The 24,907-nt window shown below is 39.2% G+C and overlaps 1 protein-coding gene across 4 annotated transcripts in view; it reads left to right on the top strand.

Moving 5' to 3' along the window:
• Positions 1 to 24,907, top strand: part of NCKAP5 (NCK associated protein 5) — a 623,444-nt gene that overhangs the window by 88,822 nt on the left and 509,715 nt on the right. The window lies entirely within an intron of this gene.

Here is a 24,907-nt window from a genome sequence, read left to right as displayed (position 1 = left end):
TGGAATTACCGTGGTGCAAAAGTCAGGTAAGATTAGAATCAGGTCCACAGACTAGAAGCACAGAAACATGGTGCTTAACCTGTCTTTAAACTGCATGTTAACTCCAGTGAAGTTACTCCAGGTTTACACTGATGTAAATCGGAGGAGAGTCTTGGCCTTGTAGCCCAATAATGCCACTTTCTTCTTGAGGTGAAATCTTGGCAGTGTCCCTCTGTCTGTGGTTATTTTATCCTTATAAGATAAATAAATAAAGGCTTGAGCATTTAATACTAACTTTTGAAAACAGGTTACTGTGCTTGTTGAGTATCTTTTTTTAAAAATGTCTTCAGCTTATATATGCCTCTACCTACCATAGGGATTCAAAGTACAGGTGCAGGTTATAGTATTTGTTACGGGAAATTATTCCTCTCCTGTAGAAAAACACTGGTGGATTTACTGTTGCCGTGTCTTGGAGGAAAAGGGTTTTTTGTTTTGTGCAGTATTCAAACTCCACAGCGCCTGAAGTTCCATCATGAAAATGCAAGCGATTCCTAACTCCTATCTGTTGGGAGCAGAAGGTGCAGAGATGGAGACAGCATTCACTAAAATGGGTTACAACTTGGAATCTGGAGGGGCATGTACCTACAGCATGCCACCTTCCCCTTCAGGCTGGAACTGACAGAGCCCTATTTGCACGGCGGGGCTTCCTCAGACTCCTAGTGATGGGGAAAGAAAGCTGTGGTGCTGCCTCCCTGACTTGCCACTGGATTGTGTGTGTGTGTTGCGGGAGAGGGTTCTGCCTCCGTATTCCTGGTCCATGCAGAGGGAGACTCTGGCTCAAATGTTCACAGGAAGCAGTGGGGACCTAAACAGACATCATGACCTGTTTTTTGTAAAATATAGATTTCATCCCGGGTTTACATGGGAGAGGAGCTGCTTTATAGTTCTTAGAGGAGTAATACGTGTCTTTGCACTTCCCACAATGTGTTTCTTTTTTAAAGGAGAGAAAGAGAGAGAAATAACACCAATGACAGGACCAAATTCAGCGGAGACATAAATGATGGTTCAATTTTATTTGGCGGGTATAAGTATTAAAGTAGTGTAACTAGCACAGATCTGTTGTTCAGTGGGTGTTAAACATGCAAATAGGTTTGTGAAATGTCCATGTCAAAGGCAAGTAGAGGGAAAAGTCCTGGAGATTGAGATTAACAGCAAACTGCACTTATTTTGCATACTCAAGAAATGTCAAGGCAGTGCAAGTTACACTACTTTGCCACATACAGTAGTTTTCAAACCCAGTCATGCCTGACATGTAGCTTACATCACCACTGAATTTAACCCAGAAATTTTCTTGGGAAGTGCACCTACTTACACAAAGTCTACATGTGGCTCATTACGTTGAAATAATGTTCGGCATGCGATAGAAACAACAAAGAGCAGGACATGGCTGGGTCCACCAGACACAAATCTGCTACAACGGATACAGCATCGTAAGCATACGCTACATATTATATAATGTAAAATGTGCTAAATTAAAAACTAACCACTGCCCTAAGGAGCTTATAGACATAAGGGCCTGAATATGATACAGTGAATAAACAGAATGATGGGTGGCCTTTCTAGCTGGAATGCTTTGTGGAACAGGTGGGCCTTCAGAAGTTAGTTTTGTGTCAAGGAGAAGAAGGTGTGTAGGTGGGAGCTACGTGCATGCAATTACTGAGAGAAGAACAAATGCCTCCAGCTTCACCTTGCACCATTGCTGGCAAAGAAAACCAACCAACAGTTGATTAAGGTTGGAGATGTCACTGTTAATTTGAATTTCCTAGCTGCAGCTGGCTTATTTTATGGTCTTGGCATTATTTAAATGTACATTTTTACACTAAATTCACTTTGCATTTTACACCTTTAAGAAATGTCAGGTTGCTACAAGTTCCAGAAAAAAAATGAACAAGCATTTCCTTACAAGTCAGGTACTGTTATTTCTCAATGTGACTTTGAACTAAGTTCATTAACTTTTCCCACCTGAGACTTTTCTCCTCAATATCTGTGTATTGCCTTTAGCTGCTCCTTTGGAACTCTTTGCCTGCTATAGGCTCCCAATGCTGGGTCTGATTCTGCAGCTGTTTCATGTGTACAACTCCCAGTGACTTCATTGGAAGCTTAACATGCAGAACTGCTGCAGACTGGGTCAAACTGTAAGGCCACATTCTGTGCCCATGTATACCTGTGCAACCCCACTGAAACCCTACTGGGTTGCCTGGGTGTACCTTTGGGTAGGCGGAGAACCTCATGACCATACTGGATCAGATCCATCTAGCCCATTATCCTCTCTCCCAACAGTGGCCAATGCCAGATGCTTCAAAGGGAATAAATAAAACAGGGCAATCATCAAGTAATCCATCCCCTGTCATCCAGTCCCAGCATGTGGCAATCAGAGGCTCAGGGACACCCAGAGCATGGGGTTGCATCCCTGACCATCTTGGCTAATACCATTGATGGACTTGTCCTCCATGAACTTACCTAGTTCTTTTTTTAATCCATTCATAGATTTGACCTTCACAACATCCCCGGCAACGAGTTCCACATGTTGACTGTGCATTGTGTGAAGTACTTCCTTTTGTTTGTTTTAAACCCACTTCTATTAATTTCACTGGGTGACCACTGATTCTTCTGTTATGTGAAGGGATAAATAACACTTCCTTATTCACTTCTTCCACTCCACTCATGATTTTATAGACCTCTATCATACTCCCCTTTAGTCATTTCCTTTCTAAGATGAACAGTCCCAGTCTTTTTAATCTCTCCTCAGATAGAAGCTGTTCCATGGCCTTAATCCTTTTGATTGCCTTTCTCTCTACCTTTTCCATTTCTGATCTATCTTTTTCGGGATGGGGTCACCAAAACTGGACACACTAGTCAAAGTGTGGACCTACCATAGGTTTATATAATGGCATTGTAATATTTACTGTCTTATTATCTATCCCTTCCTAATGATTCCTAACATTTTGTTAGCTTTTTTGACTGCCACTGCACATTGAGTAGATGTTTTCAGAGAACTATCCACAATGACTCCAAGATCTCTTTCTTGAGTGATAACAGCTAATTTAGAACCCATCATTTTGTATGTATAGTTGGGATTACATTTTCCAATGTCCTTTACTTTGCATTGTCAACATTGAATTTCATCTGCCATTTTCTTGCCAAGTAACCCAGTTTTGTGAGATCCTTTTGTAACTCTTCACAGTCTGCTTTGGCCTTGACTATCCCGAATAATTTTGTTTTATCTGCAAACTTTGCAATCTCACTGTTTTACCCCTTTTTCCAGATCACTTATGAGTATGGTGAACAATACTGGTCCCAGTACAGATCCCTGTGGGATACTGCTGTTTATTTCTCTCCATTCTCAAAACTGACCATTTATTCCTACCCTTTTTCTGCTGTCTTTTAACCAGTTACTGATCCATAAGAGGACCTTCCCTCTTATCCCATGACTGCTTACTTTGCATAAGAGTCTTGGTGAGGTACCTTGTCAAAGGCATTCTGAAAATTCAAGTACACTATATCCACTGGATCACCCTTGTTCACATATTTCTTGATCCCCTGAAAGAATTCTAATAGATTGATGAGGAATGATTTCCTTTTACAAAAGCCTTCCCCAACTCTTGACTCTTCCCAAACACATTAAATTCATCTATGAATCTGATAACTTTATTCTTTACTATAGTTTCAACCAATTTGCCTGGTATTGAATTTAGGCTTACTAGCCTGTACTCACCTCTGAGGGCTTGTTTAAAAATTGGTGTCACATTAGCTATCTGGTATAGAGGCTGCTTTAAGCATTAGGTTACATACCACAGTTAGTTCTGCTGTTTCATATCTGAGTTCCTTCAGAACTCTCGGGTAAATACCATTTGGTCCCGATGACTTATTACTGTTTAATTTGTCAATTTGCTCCCAAACCACCTCTACTGACACCTCAATCTGGGACAGGTCCTCATATCTTGCACCTAAAAAGAATGACTCAGTTCTGGAAATCACTCTCACATCCTGTGCTGTGAAGACCAATGCAAAGAAGTATTTAGCTTCTCCACAATGGCCGTATCTTCCTTGAATGCTCCTTTAGCACCCTGATTGTCCATTGGCCCCAGTGATTGTTTGGCAGGCTTCCTGCTTCTAATGTACGTAGACGTTTTTTTTGCTGTTAGTGTTTGAGTCTTTTGCTAGTTGCTCTTCAAGTTCTTTTTTGCCTACCTAATTATACTTTTACACTTAACTTGCTAGAGTTTATGCTTCTGTCTATTTTCCTCAGAAGTATTTGACTTCCAATTTTTAAAGGATCCCTTTTTGCCTCTAACTGCTTCTTTTACTCTGTTTAGCCATGGTGGCATTTTTTTGCTCCCTTTACTGTTCTTTATAATTTGCAGGTATACATTTAATTTGAGCCTCTTTTTGTGGTGTTTTTAAAATGTTTCCATGCAGCTTGCAGGCATTTCACTCTTGTGACTGTTCCTTTCAATTTCCTTTTAACTAGCCTTATTATTTTTGTGTAGCTCCCCTTTCTGAAGCTAAATGCTACTGTAGTGTGCTTCTTTGGTATCCCCTCCCACCCCCAACAAGGATCTTATATTTAATTATATTATGGTCTGTATTAAAACGCAGTTCAGCTATAATCACCTCTTGGGCCAGATCCTGTGCTCCACTTCTGGGGTCTAGGACTAGCTGCTTCGAAAAGCAGACATTAATGATGTCTAGTGCTTCCAGTGCTTCACCACCCTCCTAGTGAAATAGTTTTTTTTAAATATTAGGTGAAAAAATTTCACTAGGAGTGTGGCGAAGCACTGGAATGGATTACCTAGGGAGGTGGTGGAATCTCCACCCTTAGAGGTTTTTAAGGTCTCGCTCGACAAAGCCCCGGCTGGGATGGTTTAGTTGGGGTTGATTCTGCTTTGCACAGGGGGTTGGACTAGATGACCTTGTGAGATCTCTGCCAACCCTAATCTTCTATGATTCTATGATTTCTATGTCTGGAAACTTTATTTCTGTATCATGTCCTGAGGTGACATGGATCCAGTCAATTTGGGGATCATTGAAATCCCCCATTATTATTAAGTTGTCTATTTTTATAGTCTCTCTGATTTCCCTGAGCATTTCACAATCACTGTCCTGGTCAGGTGGTCAGTAGTATATTCCTACTGCTATCCTTTTATTAATCAAACTTGGATTTTTTGTCCATAGAGAGTCTATGGTACTGTTTGGTCAGTTGTAAGTAACAAGTAAATACAACTGATTGTTTTAATGTTTGTTGTTGAAGCAAGGATGACTATGTCCATTGAGGCTCATCCTATATAGGATGTTAGAGGTCAAGGAAGGAGGGATCAAGGAGAGGAGTCGAATATTTAATTTTCAATCAGAAGCTTCAACTCTGCTCTGGTTAACTCTATTGGGAACACATAGCAATGATCCTGCTCCCATGGAGGTCAGTGTGTGTTTTGGGGAAGTTATCATTCATCAATAAATAAGTGAATTAAATTACAAGAACAATTCATTCAAGTTTAATTTGTATGCTTCTGAGCCTCTTCTCTGTTCTCCTCCAGAGCCAGGCAAGGAAATTCAGTTTCTAATAGATAATTAACTTCTCTGCATCCATGTAGAATCTCCTGGCTGTTTAAATTTTCTATTTTTCTTCCCTACTTTAGTGTGGGCAAGAGATGCCACAAAGAGAAGCTATTTTCATACTGCATGGTGCATCAGTATTTGGGTAAAGGCCAGCGATTAGCTTTTAGCTCTTTGAATATGCAGAGTCTAAAGGTTGAAATCTTGCCACATACCATACATAATATTTACCATTAAATGCATTTTCCTCTCTGGAACCGGTCTTATCTTTTCAACATAACATTCCATTACAATGTTGAATGATGGTGAGTATAATAAGTCTCACAGCTGCTTTTTCCCTAAATGATCTGAACAACTTGACTATGGATGTCAGCAACTTGACCTTGTTCCCTAATCCTGCTGTTTTGAGAGAGCACTTTGAGGGATATGTCTGAACGCAGCATTTCTTTATCCTTCAATGTGGTCAAATTTACAATATAATCCTGGTTTCTGTAAACTTTCAATTAACAATATTGACTGTCAAAGCAAAGAGTATTGTTGAGTTCTGTGCAGTTGTTGGGATACAATGAAATGATGGAGTCAAGAAGATTCAAGCCTTTCTTTAGACATCCTAAAACACTGGCAGAAAATAGATAAGATCCAGTGTTTGTTAGTGAACTGAAGCTTTCTTCTGGGGAGCGTGACTTCAGAATTTTGTTTTATCAAATGCTCACTCCAGATGTAGCATTCCATATAAAGCAATCAAAAACATATTGAATGTTCTGGTTCCCTTGCAATTTTCTTTGCTGCAGTCTTGTCCATTCTAGCAAATATTTCTGAGACAAACAAGTAACAAAGCTGTCAATGCCTGAATTCTGAGTTTTTCAAAAATGTAATCATACTTGATGCAAAAGCTATAGCTCAAACTTCACAAAAGATGAAATAGCAAAAGGAAGAATCACACCGAACATATGACTCCGTGAGCAGCTGTCTTTGAAATGTATGTTTTTGGCAAAATATATTCAAGAAAAATACTGTTTATTTTTAAAATAGTTTTTTGCCTCTGAAGATCAAATCAATGCCCAAGTTAAATTTTAAACTTGGTTGAGAAAAAGAAAAATTCTTCACAAATGCACAAGTACTCAAACTTCCAGTTAAAACAATTTAATTCTGTGTGGAAAATAGAATTTGTGAACTTTGGATTTAAAAGGCTTATAACTAAAGCCTATAACACTTGATTTAAAGGAGTTCTTCTCATGTTGTCAGTAACAGGACTTGTAGTCTCTATGTACCTCAGCCACTAGAGGGCAAGAGAATAATAATAATGATAATAATAATAATAATGAATAATAATAAATCTTGTATGTCTGCATCCATCCAGTAGAGGGCAGTAATGCACATTCATGTAACATGCCATTAAAATTTATAAATTTCAAGAGGAAAAAGTTCTTGCCTTGCAATATTTCCCCATTTTCTTGATATTTTATGAAACTTAAGTTCCAGGTTAAGTAGTTTGTTCAAAAAAGGCCTTTGCCTGATTCTGAAAGGGAAAGGATGTGAATGGGTGAAGATTTGGCACTTTAAAGCATGTACTATTTTGCATTGCATACTAGCGGAAATAACAGAGATGAAAGAGGTGCAAGCAATAGTACCAAAGCAACCAATTATGTGAACGCATCTGTGGGGTGGCTAGACAGGAACTTAGCTTTGTCCCATCTTCATTTTATAATTCAGCATGTCACTGCCAGCCTTGTGGTCCCACATGTGTAAATTGTCAGGGAAAAAATACCATAAGTTATTTTAAAAAACAAACAGATGACTAAATGGATCATTGAATTGGATTGAACAGTGCCAAATGGACACCAGCATCATCAGATGTAGTATATCCCTGCTCTTCAACCTACACCACCTTCCAGGTGCATCCAAAGTAAAGTCACTGCTCAGTGGTATTTATGATATCACAACAGTTCCCTACACTGTGATCAGGGAATAACTGTAGTATCTCGGTGTTGTAATTTTTGGGACATGTACATTTCAGGGTAACAGCTCTGCTACATAGTCAATGAATGACTCATCACATGTGACTGTACAATGGGAGGTAGCAATATATCAGTCAGATCAGGAGGTCTGAGAGGTGGAGGTGAGCATGACTAATGACCAGCCATCATGGAGGCCTTTCTTTGGGGTCAGGGTTCTGCAACTTTGGGAGTGGAAAACAAACATGGAGCAGCTACTTTCTGTGGCATATTCCTTCAGACATGTATGGATTTCCAGTTGAAAACACATCTGGATGTCAGGTGTGCAGTATATTTCTTGTATGGTACTTTGAGAAGGTAGGGGTGGTAGACAGGTTTGATATAGTCAATGGAAGGTGGTGCTGCAAGAAAGCACAGCTTCTCTGGGAGCCTTTATACTGTGAGGGGAAGAGGAACCAAGGGTGCTGTGTGGAGGTATTTGGCTTCCAATAGGATGCTCTGCTAAATGCAGGGGTCCCAAGATCTTTGTAGAAGTTGGCTATCCACAGGTTAGGAAATGGAATCCCCTTCCACTCCAATAAAAGCAAATCCTACCAGCCCTTCCCACCAAGAAGTGATTCAGAGGAAATTCCAAAGTGGAAATTAGCAGAATTTTCCTGCCTCCTATGGGAGGTTTCTTTCACATACAATCCAATGTGGCAGGGGGCTGAGCTTAATTTATTTATGGGAGCAAGAGATAAATATGAACAGTCATTAGGACTGATCAGGTTTTGGAATGTATAGTGTATGTGCTTCTGCATACACACTTGCCTAATGAAAGAAAATGAAACTGTGGCATTTTAAGTGTGAGAGTAATTAACCACTGGAACAGTGTAACATGGCTTGTGGTGGATTCTCCATCCTTGGCAAATTTTAAATTAATATTGGATGTTCTAAAAGACATCTAATTCAAACAGAAATTATTTCAGGAAGTTCTACGGCCTGTGTTATTCAGGAGGTCAAACTAAGTGATCACAGTGATCCCTTTCAGCTTTGGAATCTATTAATTGTTCTCTGTGACTTCTGCTTCTTGCTTTTTGTAAATTTGATGCCAGTAGTAGTATCTTATTTTCTTATTCTGCCATTACGCCGTTGAATGATCCTTTATAAAGCAGGGCTAAAAGTAATCACTAGAGCAGGTGCAGTAGGGTTAGTAGGATACATGCTTTCCTCCAGCAGTTAGAGAGGGAGATGCCACTATGAACTTGATTTACATCTTTACATTAGAGATGGGACTGTTCAGTACCCAGAATTTCAAATGCTCCAGAATGGTCCTCATCAGTATGCAAGGCTAAAACAAAACCCTGGACAAGCAGCTTCATCTCTGTTTCTCAGGGTATTCTACACTGCAGCTGGAAGGACACTTACTGATGAGGGTAGACAGACATGTGCTAGCTCTGTCTGACCCCCACGAATGTAATTGGGCAGCTAGCCCAAGTGGCTGGCCATGCTACCCCAGCTATACTGCTATTATTAGTGTCCTGGCTCAAGCAGAGCTTGTGTGTGTTGGTCTACCCGTGCTGAGAAGCACACACTCAGCTGCAGCACAGACATATCCTCAGTTTCACCATTTTCCTAAAATGCTTTGCAATCTTGAGTGAGATAATCAGAGCTTTCTAAGGACAAAGTAGTATTATGTTATCTCACATCTATCTTCTGGGCAGACCTGACTAGCAGGCAGGTAATTTAATACCAGGGTAACCTCTCCTCAGCTCCACTGGGAGAAGCACGTGGAGAGGTACAGCAAGGTTAGAGACATGGCAATGTCACAGGTGATTTGCCATCTTCTAATGCTCAGTGCATCCAGCGGCCAATTGCCTTGTGCTTTTCTTCTGTCACTGACGTTCTGAGAACAGCAGATGAGCGAGTGCCTCTGCTTTAAATAGAAACAGGCTAGATTTCGAATTCTTCTGACCCTTTGGCTCGAGGAAACGGCTCCATTTTATAAACTAATTTAACACCAAGAATTATCTAAGAAAGTATAAATAGCAGCCAGCTAGTGAAATATTTTCTGAGTAAGGGGACCTTCTCAGAAAATGATGCTGTGTTAGACTGGTTTTGCAGAAAGATATGTCTCTTCCTATTTTCTCTGTGCGGACACATCAGGTTGTGACTTGTCATGTCTGCTTGCATTAATAGTGTTGGATTATGCTAAATGAGGTAACTTAATGTGACTTGTCTTGCTTCTCTCATGCTCTTAGTGTAGGACTGACCTAATGAAATCTTTAGGAATGTGTGTCTTTCTGTTCACCACTTGATCACGACTATGCTGATCCTGTAGCATTTGCTAGAGCCATGTTATTAACTTTGCTTTTGCTATTTGATGTGTGTCTAGGCCTGGATCTGCCTTACTCTATTGATTTTTTTATTTGCTTTTCCAATATACAGTCCTGTCAAAGAATTTAGTAGTAGGGACCAGTATATCATCCTTTAAAGTAGCCAAGAGCATAAATTCCAACAGAAACAATAGCTGGCAATTAGAACTAGGTTGGGAATTTTTTGCTGAAATGTTTTTTTGTAGAAACATGCCAATTTGTCAAAACCTAAACTTTTTGCAGGGAGGTTTATCAGGAATATTTCTCATGTTTAAGGATGGAATTTCTTGTCAAAACGAGACAAAACGAGAGGGAGAAAGAGAGAACACACATCACCCCAGAGTATTCAAAAGCCCAGCATTTATGATGCTTTCCTAAGTTGTGGGGGACCCAGGTTCAAGTCTTTGCTCTGAGTAAGGCAAAATAAGGATTTAAACCCACGTCTCCCATATCCCAGGTGAGTTCCCAAACCATTGGGCTATTGCCTATTCTGGAGTGATGTGTATTCTGTCTGATTTGTATGAAACATTTTGAAAAGTCTTGGTTTAGTCCTAATGCATAATGGGAAAAGTTGTTCAAATCTCGAAAATTTTCATGGGGTATGTCAAGGTTCCTTCCCCTCTCTGAACTCTAGGGTACAGATGTGGGGACCTGCATGAAAAAACCCCTAAGCATATTTTTACCAGCCTAGGTTAAAACTTCCCCAAGGTACAAACTATTTTACCTTTTGTCCCTGGACCTTATTGCTGCTACCACCAAGCGTCTAACAAATATAACAGGGAAAGAGCCCACTTGGAAATGTTTTTTTCCCCCAAAGTCCCCCCAAGCCCTACATAGAGAATACCTCTAGGTTAAACCTTAAGTTACAAAAAGACACAAAAACAGGAATATACATTCCATTCAGCACAACTTATTTTATCAGCCATTTAAACAAAACAGAATCTAACGCATATCTAACTAGATTGCTTACTAACTCTTTACAGGAGTTCTGACCTGCATTCCTGCTCTGGTCCCGGCAAAAGCAACACACAGACAGAGAGAACCCTTTGTTCCCCCCGCCCCCGCGCACCCCTTCCAGCTTTGAAAGTATCTTGTCTCCTCATTGGTCATTTTGGGTCAGGTGCCAGCGAGGTTGTCTTAGCTTCTTAACCCTTTACAGGTGAAAGGGTTTTTCCTCTGGCCAGGAGGGATTTAAAGGTGCTTACTCCTCCCTTTATATGTATGACAGGGCATAAGAGCTATTTTCCTCCCAGCAGTACAGTCAACACCTGCATCGGTTGTAAGATTTTAACTTGTGTCACTGATGTGAGATGGGATGGAAAAGAGTTTTTAACTGGAATGAAACTGTTGTGCGATGAGAAAATATGGATATGAATCATGTGATTGCATTCTGAATTGGGAGATTTATACAAATATAGATTATAGCCCTGTGTTCTTATGAGCACAGAAATGAGAACCAGGCCTAACCCCAGTCTGACATTGAGTCCTTTGTCGCTTTGGGTTTGCTGTCTCATTTTTCCTTTGAGTAAAATGGGAATAATGCTACTTACTCCACCAGAATTTAAAAATCATTTTGGAATGAAAATTTGCTTTGCAAAATGATTGCTATGTTTTATTATTAGGTTTATTCTAGGTTTCTTTTAGCATTTTTGAAGTGATAAATGATCTGTGATCTGAAATTAGCTAAAAATAGGCCCAAATCTCCTTGCTGACTACTTTATTTCATTTGTTTTTGGCAGCTAGAGCTGGTTGACAAAAAAAAAATTGTGTAAAAAAATGTTTGAGGGGGAAAAAAAGGAACAAAATTTTCATAAAAAAATCATTCTGTTTTTCAACCAACTTTGTTGACAACACTTATTGTAACATTTAAAAACAAACACATGCATTCACACACCCTTTTTAATACTAAAGGACTAAATTATCCCTTCAGTTACACCCACATAATTATAGATGACACACCATTATCTGAGGGCAGAATTTGGCTGCGAGTTAGGTATAGTATGTCTGTGAAACTAATCGCTATAACATTTTGTAAACACTGTATTTTTTCCCCCTCTGGCAGAACATAGACATTTACATTCTTGCATCCTTAAATGAGACGTGACTGAAGTGACTGTATCAATTAGGAAAGCTGAAGGCTTAGAAATTTAAAATCATAGTTTAGATTATCCTTCACTCACCAGTCAGGGTGCACACTGTTGACAAAGCAAAAGGCACTGACAAACCAAAAGCCAGAAGGAGATGTATGTATTTTCGTTCAGCAGCTCGAATGTGACATTTATGTACAAAAATGTGTATTAAAAGGTTTTACTTTAATGCACAAAAGCAAGGAAATTCTGCCACCAAATCCTTACCTTGGGTCTGTGTGACAAGAGATTGTTGCTCACACAGTTTACCTAACAGACCGTTCTGTAACACGGGGCAGTGTTGAACAATCTAAGGGATGGCACATCGTGCAAACCTACCTATCTGGTTAGATACATATAAACATATACAACTACAGGTATCTTTAAAGATATAGTCATATCTTGCATACTGGGAAATTACCATACAGATTCTCCCTAGTATTACTGAAAATTGTCCAGCATCCCCTATGCAGCATGGTCTAAAATAATGTTTCTCAAACTTTTGTATTGGTGACCCCTTTCACACAGCAAACCTATGAGTGTCAGCCCCATGCCCCCTTATAAATTAAAAACACTTTTTATGTATTTAACACTATTATCATAGAATCATAGGACTGGAAGGGACCTCGAGAGGTCATCTAGTCCAGGCCCCTGCACTCATGGCAGGACTAAGTATTAGCTAGACCATCCCTGAAACGTGTTTATCTAACCTATTCTTAAAATTCTGCAATGACAGAGATTCCACAACCTCCCTAGGCAATTTTATTCCAGTGCTTAACCACCCTGAAAGTTAGGAAGTTTTTCCTAATGTTCAGCCTAAACCTCCCTTGCTTAAGCCCATTGTTTCTTGTCCTATCCTCAGAGGTTAATGAGAACAATTTACCTCCCTCCTCCTTATAATAACTGATCATGTACTTGAAAACTTTTATCATGTCCCCTCTCAGTCTTCTTGTCTCCAGACTAAAGAAACCCAGTTTTTCAATCTTCCCTTATAGGTCATATTTTATAGACCTTTAATCATTTTTATTGCTCTTCTCTGGACTTTCTCCAAATGGTCCACATCTTTCCTGCAACGTGGCACCCAGAACTGGGCACAATACTCCAGTTGAGGCCTAATCAGCACGAAGTAGAGCAAAAGAATTACTTCTTGTGTCTCGCTTACAACACTGCTGCTATAAATCCCAGACTGAAGTTTGCTTTTTTTGTAACAGTGTTAAGATTATTGACTCATATTTAGCTTGTGATTCACTATGACCCCCAGATCCCTTTCCACTGTACTCCTTCCTAGCAGTCATTGGCACTATCTTTCCTCTTAGTGTCCATTCTCCTACCCTCTGCAGTTCCTTTCTCCATTGCTATACATTGTCTTTCTTGATTTTCCTCCCAGTCAATGTTAGAATCAGGCATGGAGATTACATGAAAATCTCCCAACCGTCGCCCCCGACTTCCTAGTTTAAAGCTCTTTTAATCAGTTGTGCCAACCTCCATGCCAAAAATCTTCTGGAGGCAAAGCGGGGCTTGGGGGTAGAGGCTGACAGCTCAAGACCCCCATGTAATAACCTTGTGATCCCCCTGAAAGGTCACAACCCCCAGTTTGAGAACCCCTGGTCTAAAATGTATAGATAAAAGGAGATTTCAAAGAGATTATAGCAGCTTTAATTGAGAATTTTCTTGGTTTTTATGTCCTTTATGTTGTCTTTCAGGATAAGAATGTGCAGAGGGCGACACACTGATACCAAGCCCATGTGGGTTTTGATGTGTGGCCAATGGGTTCCGTACTTCTCCCTGTGCAAGGGACTGTTGGGAATATGGTGACAGTAGAGTAAAGCAAACCTAGGGAATGTCAGGGCTCTGTGTGAAATTCTGGCTTCAGTCTCACAGATCCTTGGTCATGAACACAGAGGGAACTCCTTCTGTGTTACTTCTTGCCCAGACCGGATAGTGCAGTTGATGAAGAACACAGGTAAATGGAGTTTATCCACTTCTCATTTAGGAAATATGGAGTTGAGTTTAGTTTAGTTCACCCATTTCTATTTCTACCACTATGCCACTGACCTCCCCCCATCCAAACTCTGACAGCATACTTATCTAGCTGTGCTGCCTTTCAGTTGCAGAGCTTCAGGCTGAGAGTCTGAGATGGCAGCTGAGAGGAGTCTGAGTGCTGCTTCAGCATTAACTAATCCTGTTTCTCAGGTGACATTCAGTCCACATGGAGTTCAGAGCCGCTTAGAGCTGCTCTCCCCTGCTCTTCTCTGTCTGGATTACATATCTTTTTCCCAAACATTTGTGGAGGGGACAAATACAGCATCATAAGATAGAGGACCATTGTACATATCGCTGCTTCAATATGTCCTCCCCACCATGGTCCAGCAAAGGAGCATAGGTAGCATGTATTTATCTGCCCCCTTAGCATTGCTTTAATATCACTTTTATTTTTATCATTATATCAGTTAAAATGATACTATCTTATTGTACTCTTTGTGCTTCAGTTACAGTCATGTCTAAAGTGCTAAGGACCAGGTCCTAAGTCCATTAAAGTCAGTGAAAAGCCTCCCATTGACTGTGAGCTTTGGATCAAGCCTAAATCCACATGTTATATTTGTTATGCATTCTTTATAATACACAGAGCATAAGGTACCACTTGGGGTTCTCTATGGTTCTCTAATGATCTTTAATCTAGTAAGGATCCAGCAACCATTGCATGGAAAGTAAAGGGTGTCAAAAGGCACTGAAGAGGCACAAGTGTTTAGACTACATTCCTCAGGCTGCACAGGTGACAGGTGGTGCTCTGTACTGCCAGCTGCCTGAGTGTCTAAAACTGGGTCAAACACTTACAGGCCATGAGAAGGCTTGGGAGGATATTGATACAATAATTGAAGTTTGCTATCTGAGTTTGTAATGACTCCCTACATGACTATAACTTATATCAGGCTGTTCATCTTCGAAGCTTAAGTGATCCAGAAGGCCTGGCATGTGTAACCCACACACCTTCTGGGTGTGGTGTTCTGTCCCATCTAGTGGCACCAAGACCACTTAGGGAAATTAATGAGTCTGCTCTACAGCCTTAGCTAAGGGCCAGATGGTTTTTGGCTCATGCAGTAAAGGCTCATACACTAAGCTCCAGAGGCCCCAACTTCAATCCTGCCCACCAATGACTGGGGTCTGTCAGTGTTACACATGGACATTTTGTACTTGGGTAAATCTAGCCCTTAGGTACCCTCCACCCCGCAGTTGGTGTCATATCTTCCAAGTGGTTAAGAAAGACTGGACTCCAGGAGTGGGTGATTTGCTTGCTGGGAATGAAATGAGTGGACACACTGTATCTTACCCTATGATGACATATCCTAGGTTCGCTCATTTCCCATGGGACCTCAGATCCTAAGACATTCAGACCCTTTTGAAAATTTTACTCACCATCTACATTTGTTTACATTCTGCACAGTGCAGAGTACAACTCCTATTGACTCCAACAAGACAAAACTCCCCTCCACCAGCCAGGTGGTCAACCCCTGATTTGCTGCCAGTGTTTCTAGGTTTTCCTTGTTAGGGGAAATGGAGCAATCTGCAGAGCTGAAGGGTCCCATTCTAAGTCTCAGCATTTCAGAGGCAATCTGTGCTGTGAATATTAGGGAGGTAAACTTGGTCTAAACTCTTAATTGAAGTGCCTGTGAGTACTCCTGAACATGACTGTTTTACTATTGGTTTAAGTTTAACCCTCTTTATGGAAAACTTTTCTATATCGGATACACATAATTTTTTAAAATGTTTTGTTGTTGCCGCCTCTGTCCCCTACTCTTGCCACCATGGTGTAAGCTAAATGCAATAAATGTACCATTTTAATTTCCAACACAAAATGTGGGTGGATAAAGCAAGTTACTGCCCTAGCATTCCATGAGCCTCTGAAATAAATCCTTTTGATTAGAAAGATGTTCCTAGTTTGCAGACGAGTTAACGTCCCCTTGGCAATTTTCTCTGATTTGTTTGTTTGCTTCAAAATATGGAGACAAATTCTGAGGTTCTTACTGCATTCTCACTCAGTCTTTCCTCAGGAAATCTCTCACGGATTTCAGGACTTGGCCTCTGTAGTATACAGATTTCTCAATGGCATTGATAAGCAAAGCCATGAGAGGACAAGGTTTTGTTTTCTAAATGGGTTTTTATATCCCAGAGGAAAGGCTTTCCAGTCAAGCTTGAGATTTCATAAACGTATTGAATAAACACAAACCATCTCCTAATGATGTTCTTTTCTTGTACACTGTTACATAACTCACATCCTATGAAATTAATTATGAATCTATTAGTGATTCCTGGAGTACGCATCATATGATTTCGTTTTTACAGAAGAATATAGTGATTAACCCTCTGAAAACTGCTAGCATATACAGTGAAACATACAGTCTGGTCTGCTATCCAGGAAGCAGCTCCCTTTTTTAAGTAACACATTTGTCCCAAAGGTTCCCAGTACTATTTTTTACAACTGTATTTAATGTCTAGACAAAAAATGTTGTTGATCCCTTGAGTTGTCACAAAAGAGAGATTTCACTGGATATCCTCCTAAGCACTGATTTTGGCCACAGGCCTAGAAAGTGACAGTGGTTTATAGGTTATGAGGACAGACAAGTTTCTGCACTCAAGCATAGTGATATTGGGTAAATAATTTCTTCATGAGCGTGCTAGTTCAATGCAGAGTTATGGCTGCAAGCCTCCATATGATGTGTAGCATTGGTTTGGTCTGCCACTAAGAGTAGAGGATCTCTCTAAAAAGCCATGTTTCTGCAGATGTAGTGACGCTCAGATAGGACTTTCTGTCTTTTCCACCCCTTCTTTTATCTTGAGATTCAGGATGGGAGTCTGGCCCTCTGTAACTATGCAATATAGATAATGTCTTTCAAAGGAATTAGTGCAATATCTCTCCTTAAAATTCATGAAAACTTCTATTCATTGTGGCAAAGAGCACTTTTAGGTCTTTATAAATGACCGTTGGTCTAATTGAATATAACAGTGACGAGGCAAACGCAGAATCTCAGACAAGTGATTTCAGAACCTGGTTGCAAGAAATGAAAATGAAAAATATTCACTGCATATTTCTTATTCAAGAAACCTAGAATTATAGATGTTAGATACCAAAAGGCCTGTTTGGATCATCCAGTTCATTGGCCTGCCATTGCAGGATTGTTCCCTATGGTGTGTTTCCTAAGGGTCCCCAGCAATAGGGTTTGTTTCTGGTGCCCCATTTTCTCAGTGAAGGGACTGTAAGTTCAGTATTTCTGTAAAGCTTCTCTGGATGATCCTTTAGTTAACATCCCTGTGTTCTGTCTGTTTTACACTGTAAGGTCTCCAGTTCTGGTTCTACAAGTGTATGTGTGCTCAGCTGCTACTGTACTTTAAATCAGGTGCCCCGTACAGTACTACCACATGCATTATTTTCTTTATAAATATATACAGCACGCCACAGGAAGGGGGAAGATTGATGTGCAACTTGAAAAATTAATTTAGAAAATTCAAGCTACAACTGGAATTTGAGACTGTAAGTTCTCTAAGACCAAGAAACAGCTCTGCTACAACAGACCATAAGAACAGCCATTCTGGGTCAGACCAAAGGTCCATCTAGGCTAGTATCCTGTATTCTGACAGTGGCCAATGCCAGATACCCAAGAGGGAATGAACAGAATAGGTAATCATCAAGTGATCCATGCCCTGTCACCCATTCCCAGCTTCTGGTTAGGGACACCATCCCTGCCCATCCTGGCTAATAGCCATTGATGGACCTATACTCCATGAACTTATCTAGTTCTTTTTTGAATCCTGTTATAGTCTTGGCCTTCACAACATCCTCTGGCAAGGAGTTCCACAGGTTGACCGTGCGTTGTGTGAAAAAATACTTTCTTTGGTTGTTTGTTTTAAATCTGCTGCCTATTAATTTCATTTGGTGACTCCTAGTTCTTGTGTTATGAGAAGGAATAAATAACACTTCCTTATTCACTTTCTCTACACCAGTCATGATTTTATAGACCTCTATCAGATCCCCCCTTAGTTGTCTCTTTTCCAAGCTAAAAAGTCCCACTCTTACTAATCTCTCCTCATACGGAAGCTGTTCCATATTTGTAATATTTTTTGTTGCCCTTTTCAGAACCTTTTCCAATTCCAGTATATATTTTTTGAGATAGGGCGACCACATCTGCATGCAGTATTCAAGATGTGGGTGTACCATGGATTTCTATAGAGGCAATATGATATGTTCGGTCTCATTCTGTTCGCTTTTTTGACAGCCGCTGCACATTGAGTGGATGTTTTCAGAGAACAATTCACAAAGACTCCAAGGTCTCTTTCTTGAGTGGTAACAGCTAATTTAGACCCCGTCATTTTATATGTATAGTTAGGATTATGTTTTCCAATATGCATTACTTTGCATTTATCAACATTGAATTTCATCTGCCATTTTCTTGCCCAGTCACGTGAGATCCTTTTGTAGCTCTTTACAGTCTGCTTGGGACTTAACTATCTTGAGAAGACCAGAAGATTTGACATGTTATTCTCCCAAGTATCCTTTGTTAAATCATGATGGCTCATCTCAGGATTATTTACCCAGAGGCTGATAAGCTAAGATCACAAGCTGAGTGCTAAATATGACATTTTCCATGCGAATGTAAACACATGTAAATTGTTAAAAAAAATCTTGCTAATTGAAAAAAACAGGCACAGTTAAAATAAGTAGATCAGCACTGCAGCGAATCACTTTGTTTAACAAGAGTGTTAGCACTTTGTCCTCGATCAGATATATCAGGGCTGGATTGTGATGCCCTTACTCACGTAAAGTAGTACTCTACTTCTCAAGTGTTCTCATTGAAATCAGCAGGAGTAGTTGAGGAATAATGTACATTCCAACATGATTAAAGGGAACCACAATCTTGCCCTTAGAATCTAGAAATATTGATTTTAATGGGACTTATTGTGGCATAAATTGCCACTCAAGATTATCAGAATCTGTCTCTAAGTGCGCACATCTACCAACCATTAATACAAATGCACTTATTTTAAAATTTCAGCTTTCAACTAGCAAATAGAGATTTTTAGATTCTCCATAGCCCTTCAAACTTTTTTGAATGTTTCCGAGACTATTAGATCACTTCTGAGAACTCTTAAGACTTCAGTGGGTGTTACAACTGCAGGAACACAACCTTAGAACTGATTGCAGCAAAACCCAGGGAAATACTCTCCTGTCATTTACCACATTTTCAAATCAAAGCCTTTAAAAAGCATTGTGTTTTATAATTTAAAAGATAACAAATCAGATGGATAATATAATTCTTGGACTCACTGCAATTTCCTCCTCCCTTTAGTCATTAGAAAAATATTTTGTCTGACTATGATCATGCTGTAAAGCGTATAATTCCAAAGCATAGATATTGACAATTAATATAACGGGAACTGAGCAAGACTAATTAAAATCTAATCAAAAGTGCAAGTCAGAGCACATAGTAACCTTACCCTATTTTGCTCTCAAATACCCTGATATTTTGTTTTCAGTGCTAGTGAATTCAGTTATCATGTAATTTCTAAGAACCAATTGAGGATGGGAAAATTTCAAGCAAATAGATATTTTGTGTTTATTTCCTATTTAAAATGTATGTTAAGTTGACAAGAAGAAATTAAGCACTAGAGTAGGACTAGAGATTTTCATTCTTTTTCTGACTGTCATAGGCTTGGTCTGCTCTTTTTAATGTTTCAGTCCATGCCTCAGTTCCCCACCTGTAAAATGGGGATAATACTACTTTTTTTCTTCTTCGTCGTCTGTCTTGTCTATTTAGCTTGTAAGATCTTCAAGACAGGGACTGTTCTCAGTAGTTGTGTGTACAAGGCTCAGTACAATAGGGCCTGATCTTGGATGGGAACATCTGGCTCTACTGTAATGCAAATAATTAATCATGATAAAATGCAAATCAGTTGTGGCACCTTGGACTTCTGGCAAATTACCACAGTGGATCTTATCATTTCTGTTTGGACATCATGGTTTACAAGGAGCCAATCATCCCTGACCTATACTTGGAAATATATATTCCAGCAAATATTGAGATCCTGCTTGAGTTGAACGACACTCCTGTAGGCCCCGATCCGGAAAATATTTGTGTATATACATAATGTTACATAACGTGTGTAGTCCCATTACATTGTCTTTGCAAGATCAAGGCCTTACTGACTTCGGTGCAGGTGTGCAGGTATAACTGAGAGCAGGATTTGGCCCTGGGTCAAAGAGAACTTTATGAATCACTTCCTAATCTAAGGGGGGGGGGAAATGACTCTACAGCGTCTTTTTTTCTCCATGTATCTACCAAATAGGCCTTAAATAATCCAACAGAGGCTTTCAGTAGGGGTTTCACCATCCTTTAACAATTAATTGTTGAAAAAATTATATACAATTATATATTTGTTATATATATTAAATCCTGCCATTCCTATTCCAACACAGACTCGCACTGATGGCAAGTGGGGACTGAGTAAGGACAGCAGGATTTGGCTCTGAATTAATATTTACTAAAATGGAGAGAATAATTTGCAACAGTGCTCTATCTGATTAATTTTGCCTCTTTTCTGCCTATGGAATGTCTGCAAGCAAATTGAGCGTTCCTCAAAGGTATTTGTTATTCAGATACACTCGGTTAATTTTTTCACTTTGTTTTTGTTATGTGGACTGCCAATTTGACATGGATATTCGACAGGCAGTATTTATTTGGAAATCTAGTTGTCTTTTCTAATTAGCTTTTGGACAGTAATCAGATATTCTAAATTGTTCTAATCACATGTACTAAGATTTGCTCCTGCAACTCATTTAATTCAGTACAAAAATGCTAGCACCTGACCCACTAAAATGTCTAAAAATTTACTCCTAAGGATACCATGACAATTTTAGAAAGAGTAGGGACAGAACGTGATATCTTCAGCAAAAATTTCCCTTTCCTACCACTGTTGACCAGTGTGTCATATGTTTGTTTCCCTTCACACCTGAGCTAGGTGCATGATTCTTCGGATCCAGTAGGAGTTTTGCATGAATGAGGAGTTTTGAATGGGTTTCCAAGCCCCTCACCTTCCTCAGTTCTGCAAACACTTAGACGTGTGAGCACTTTACTCACATGCATACACCTGTTGAACCCAATAAGACTATTCCTGTGCATAAAGTTAGGCACATGCTTAAGTGTTTGCATGATCTTGGCCAGAGTTTGTGAAATGCTTTGTGACTGTTCTGGGAAAAGGTGCTATACCTCTACAACATATACTATTTTATTTTATTTGTGCTTGTAAAGTGGAGAGTAGATAAATGAATTAATCATGCCGGATTTCCTGCACTACAAGTTGAAATCTTTAGCAGGCATATTATCACTTTAATACTTTGGAATTTCTTCAGTGAGAAGGATCTTCTGAACAAATTATTGAACTAGTATCATTGAGTCTCCACCTATCCACAACACAAAATCCATATGGTAGAGTAATAAGGAATGTGTTTTCAGGGGTCAGACAAAGTACCCTTGAAGATTATAATCTTAATTATTAAAAGGCTTGATTAAAGAGGATTATTAATTCTCCTTGGAGTCTTGTATGTATTATTCACTATGATAACATACCACATGTGACTTTGAACTTCCTGGTCTAGCCCAAAAGCTTAAAGAATGAGTACATATTTGAAAATTAATTTCTCCAGTAAAGCCAGTTAAGGCATTAATGTGATAGTACTGTATCTGAGAAATCAGTGCGATACCAAATTAGTATCTAACATTGACAACTGCTCTTGTAACTTAAGAAATCTGTCAGCAAAATTGTCAACTTCAATTATATTGGCTTGCCTAGCTGAAATATTTGAGTGCCAAATAATTACAACTGATGAACCTTTGTTAATGAAAAGCTGTACAGGTTAGTAAGTTGCATTATATAATTGAAGAGAATCTCAATTAACTGATAACAGGTTTCTTAAATTTTATTTTATTACTCAGTTAAAGATCAAAGTGCAGTATCCTTTTGCCTTCCATCCAGTGAAGAGGGTTTTTTTTAGACAATCAGTGAAGTAAGGGGCAAATTTGAAAGCATTTTCACTTCTTCAACCATTCATTATAATAAGCAGAATTATGCCCTCATTTACATCCCATACCATCCCATTGATTTCAGTGGAGTTACATAACTGCAAATAAAGAAATAATTTGGCAGTAATATATAGCTTTGTGCACCATCATTAGTTTATGGATAGATGAATGCCAAAGCATTCAGGTCGACAGGCAAGTGTTTAAATTTCATTGAGTCAATTCCAGTAGCAGAAAGGGCCAAATATGAATACAACAGTTGATGGGCCTGGATTCAAAGTATTTTGCAAAATGTATTTGTGTCTATTTAATCAAAACATATACAAGGTGTTGTTATCTCTGAATGCTAAACATGGTGATTAATTACACTGACACAAAAGAAAACAAGATTACCTGGAATTTGTGATAAGAAAATGCTAATTCTCTTAGTCACAGTAATGAATCACTATGTCTCTCCTTTCCTTCCCTGTTCGCAGATGTGTCAATATAATACAAATTGTATTGGAGTAAACCAAGAATATTTCTGAACAAATGTATAGATTCCAAAGCATTGCTATTTACACTGCATCTGAAAGTGGGAATTTAGGGCTATAAACCCAGATGCATCAAGTCAAAGAATAAGGTGTGATAGCCCTTGCTTCATATGGCTATAGTAAGACTGCTCCTGGAATACTATATTCAGGTCTGGAAACTTCGATATGAGAAAAAAAGGGATGCACTGGAGGGAACTCAGAGAAGAGCAAGCCGGTCAAGTAAACTACATGACTTGAGTATCCCAACAGTTGGTCCTGAAAAACTTGGGTACATAGAATTGCATCTGCAATTTTAGAATCCCATAAGGCCTCACTGGTTTTTTTTTAATTTCAACAAAACCTTTATTGTGTTTGGATTAATCCTGTGGGGAAATATCACTCCCCATGGGTTGTATAGTGCTAAAATGGACACACATGAGGATGGCTGGCATGAGGATTATTGACTAGTTTGTCTCGCATGGATGGGTCAGGAGCCATGCTGAATTTTAATGTGGTCCCAATAAAGTGTTACTTTATATCTTAGTTCTTTGTTGAAACCTTACAGGATGACTGCTAAAGTCCAGGTTGAAATCTGGGTCCCACTGAAGTCCAATGCAGAACTCCCACTGATTTCACGAGGTGAGGGCTTGGCCCTAGTTCTCCTGCTCTTGCACACTTTCTCACATGGAAGAGGGAGAGAGGATTTAAATTAGTCTCAAACCCAATCCTTGTGACATAACATATTTTGGGTAAAAGAATTCAAAGAAAAGAAAAGAGCAAGATATGCCAGAAAACAATAGGATTGCAAGCAACATGAGCGTATGGTGGAAGGGGACTGTCTTGGTTTGCTCCAGCATAATGTCAAAGAGAGACTGATACATGACAAGAGCCTAAAAGGGGAATTATAGATGGTGGTTTGGGCGCCAGATGTGTAATTAGCATGTTCAAGTTCATACACTGACTATGTTGTGCAGTGGGGCTGGTCTTTGGTGAGAATGTACTTAAAGCTGTTCCGCAGTACAGTCGTGTGTTCCTTGCAAGATACATTAGTCCATTTCCTAGGGGACAGCCAGTATTTGGTTTATTCATTAGTTGCACGTGAACCATTGAGGGCTGATGTTTCTTTAGTAAATGGACATTTCAGATTGTATTGGTATATTTAGAGACAACTGTTTTCAGGTATCATTCAAATCTGTTGCAAAGGAACTTTAAATCAGCACTTATTTGTTTATTGTGAAAATATATCTAGCAAGTGCGGAAAAAACCGAGAAGCGTAATGTAAGGGAAAAAACCACACCCACACTGTAAGATGCAAACAGGCTGTAGTGTTGTCTATGTAACATGAAGCTGTTTTGCAGTCTACTGAATGCATATATTACAGCCTGACTTTTTGGAAAATAATTCTCCTTAAAAGGAAAATATGTAAATTAAGTGTATTAGAGAGGTGAATAGCTATCTCATGCACATTTTTTTAATTTGCCATAATATATACATGCATTTGCAATAACAAATATAGTGGCCTGGAAGATGACTGGAAAAAGAACAATATGATTAGGGAAGTTAAAGCCTGATTTGCATCTAAAAAATGTAGCGTATGCTCATTTATGTGCAAATGCAATGGAAAAAGGCTGCAGGTAAAGTGGCTAAAGCCTAAACAAAATAAACACTTAATTTTCTTTTATTGTACTCTGTGACTATTAATAATATTATTGTACTAAGGCAGGAACATTAAACTAAGCAGGGGAGCAATAAATGTTCCTAGACTGTGCAATGCTGTTGATATTAGTGGCTAATAGCTCCAGAGTTCACATAAAATGCAGATTGAAGTACAAAGATGTTTAGTGGAGTCAGCAGTGCCAGTGAACTGTTTACAGGTGAAACCAATAAGCAGAGGGCAAACACAGCAGGAGCAGTTTCTGTAAAAAATATCCAGAAAGGAACTTTGTGAAGCGCTTAAGCAGAATGTCGCTATCCTCAGGGAAGAGATTTGATAATCCCAGTTTATTTCTCTTCAAAACTAACTTTTGAAATGATTCATTATAATAGGCTGTATTTCCATTTACAAATGCCAGGGAACCAGTATATACGTGTATGCCTACATAAAAAATAAGATTTAGGGAAATCATCCAAGGGTTATGACAGATGACTTGATGTAAGCCCATTGGGTATAGGGGATGAGAAATTGAGTTTGGGGTTAATGAACCATAAATAAACTTGCTCACTGTGACTTACAGAAGAATGTAACACTTCACAGCCAAAGGTAGAATACTGGTTGGATGTATTTCTCATAACTGGACCCTT

The sequence above is a fragment of the Lepidochelys kempii genome, chromosome 11, assembly GCF_965140285.1.
Source record: "Lepidochelys kempii isolate rLepKem1 chromosome 11, rLepKem1.hap1, whole genome shotgun sequence".
NCBI classification, from domain to species: domain Eukaryota; kingdom Metazoa; phylum Chordata; order Testudines; family Cheloniidae; genus Lepidochelys; species Lepidochelys kempii.
This window is presented reverse-complemented; position numbering and strand designations above follow the sequence as displayed.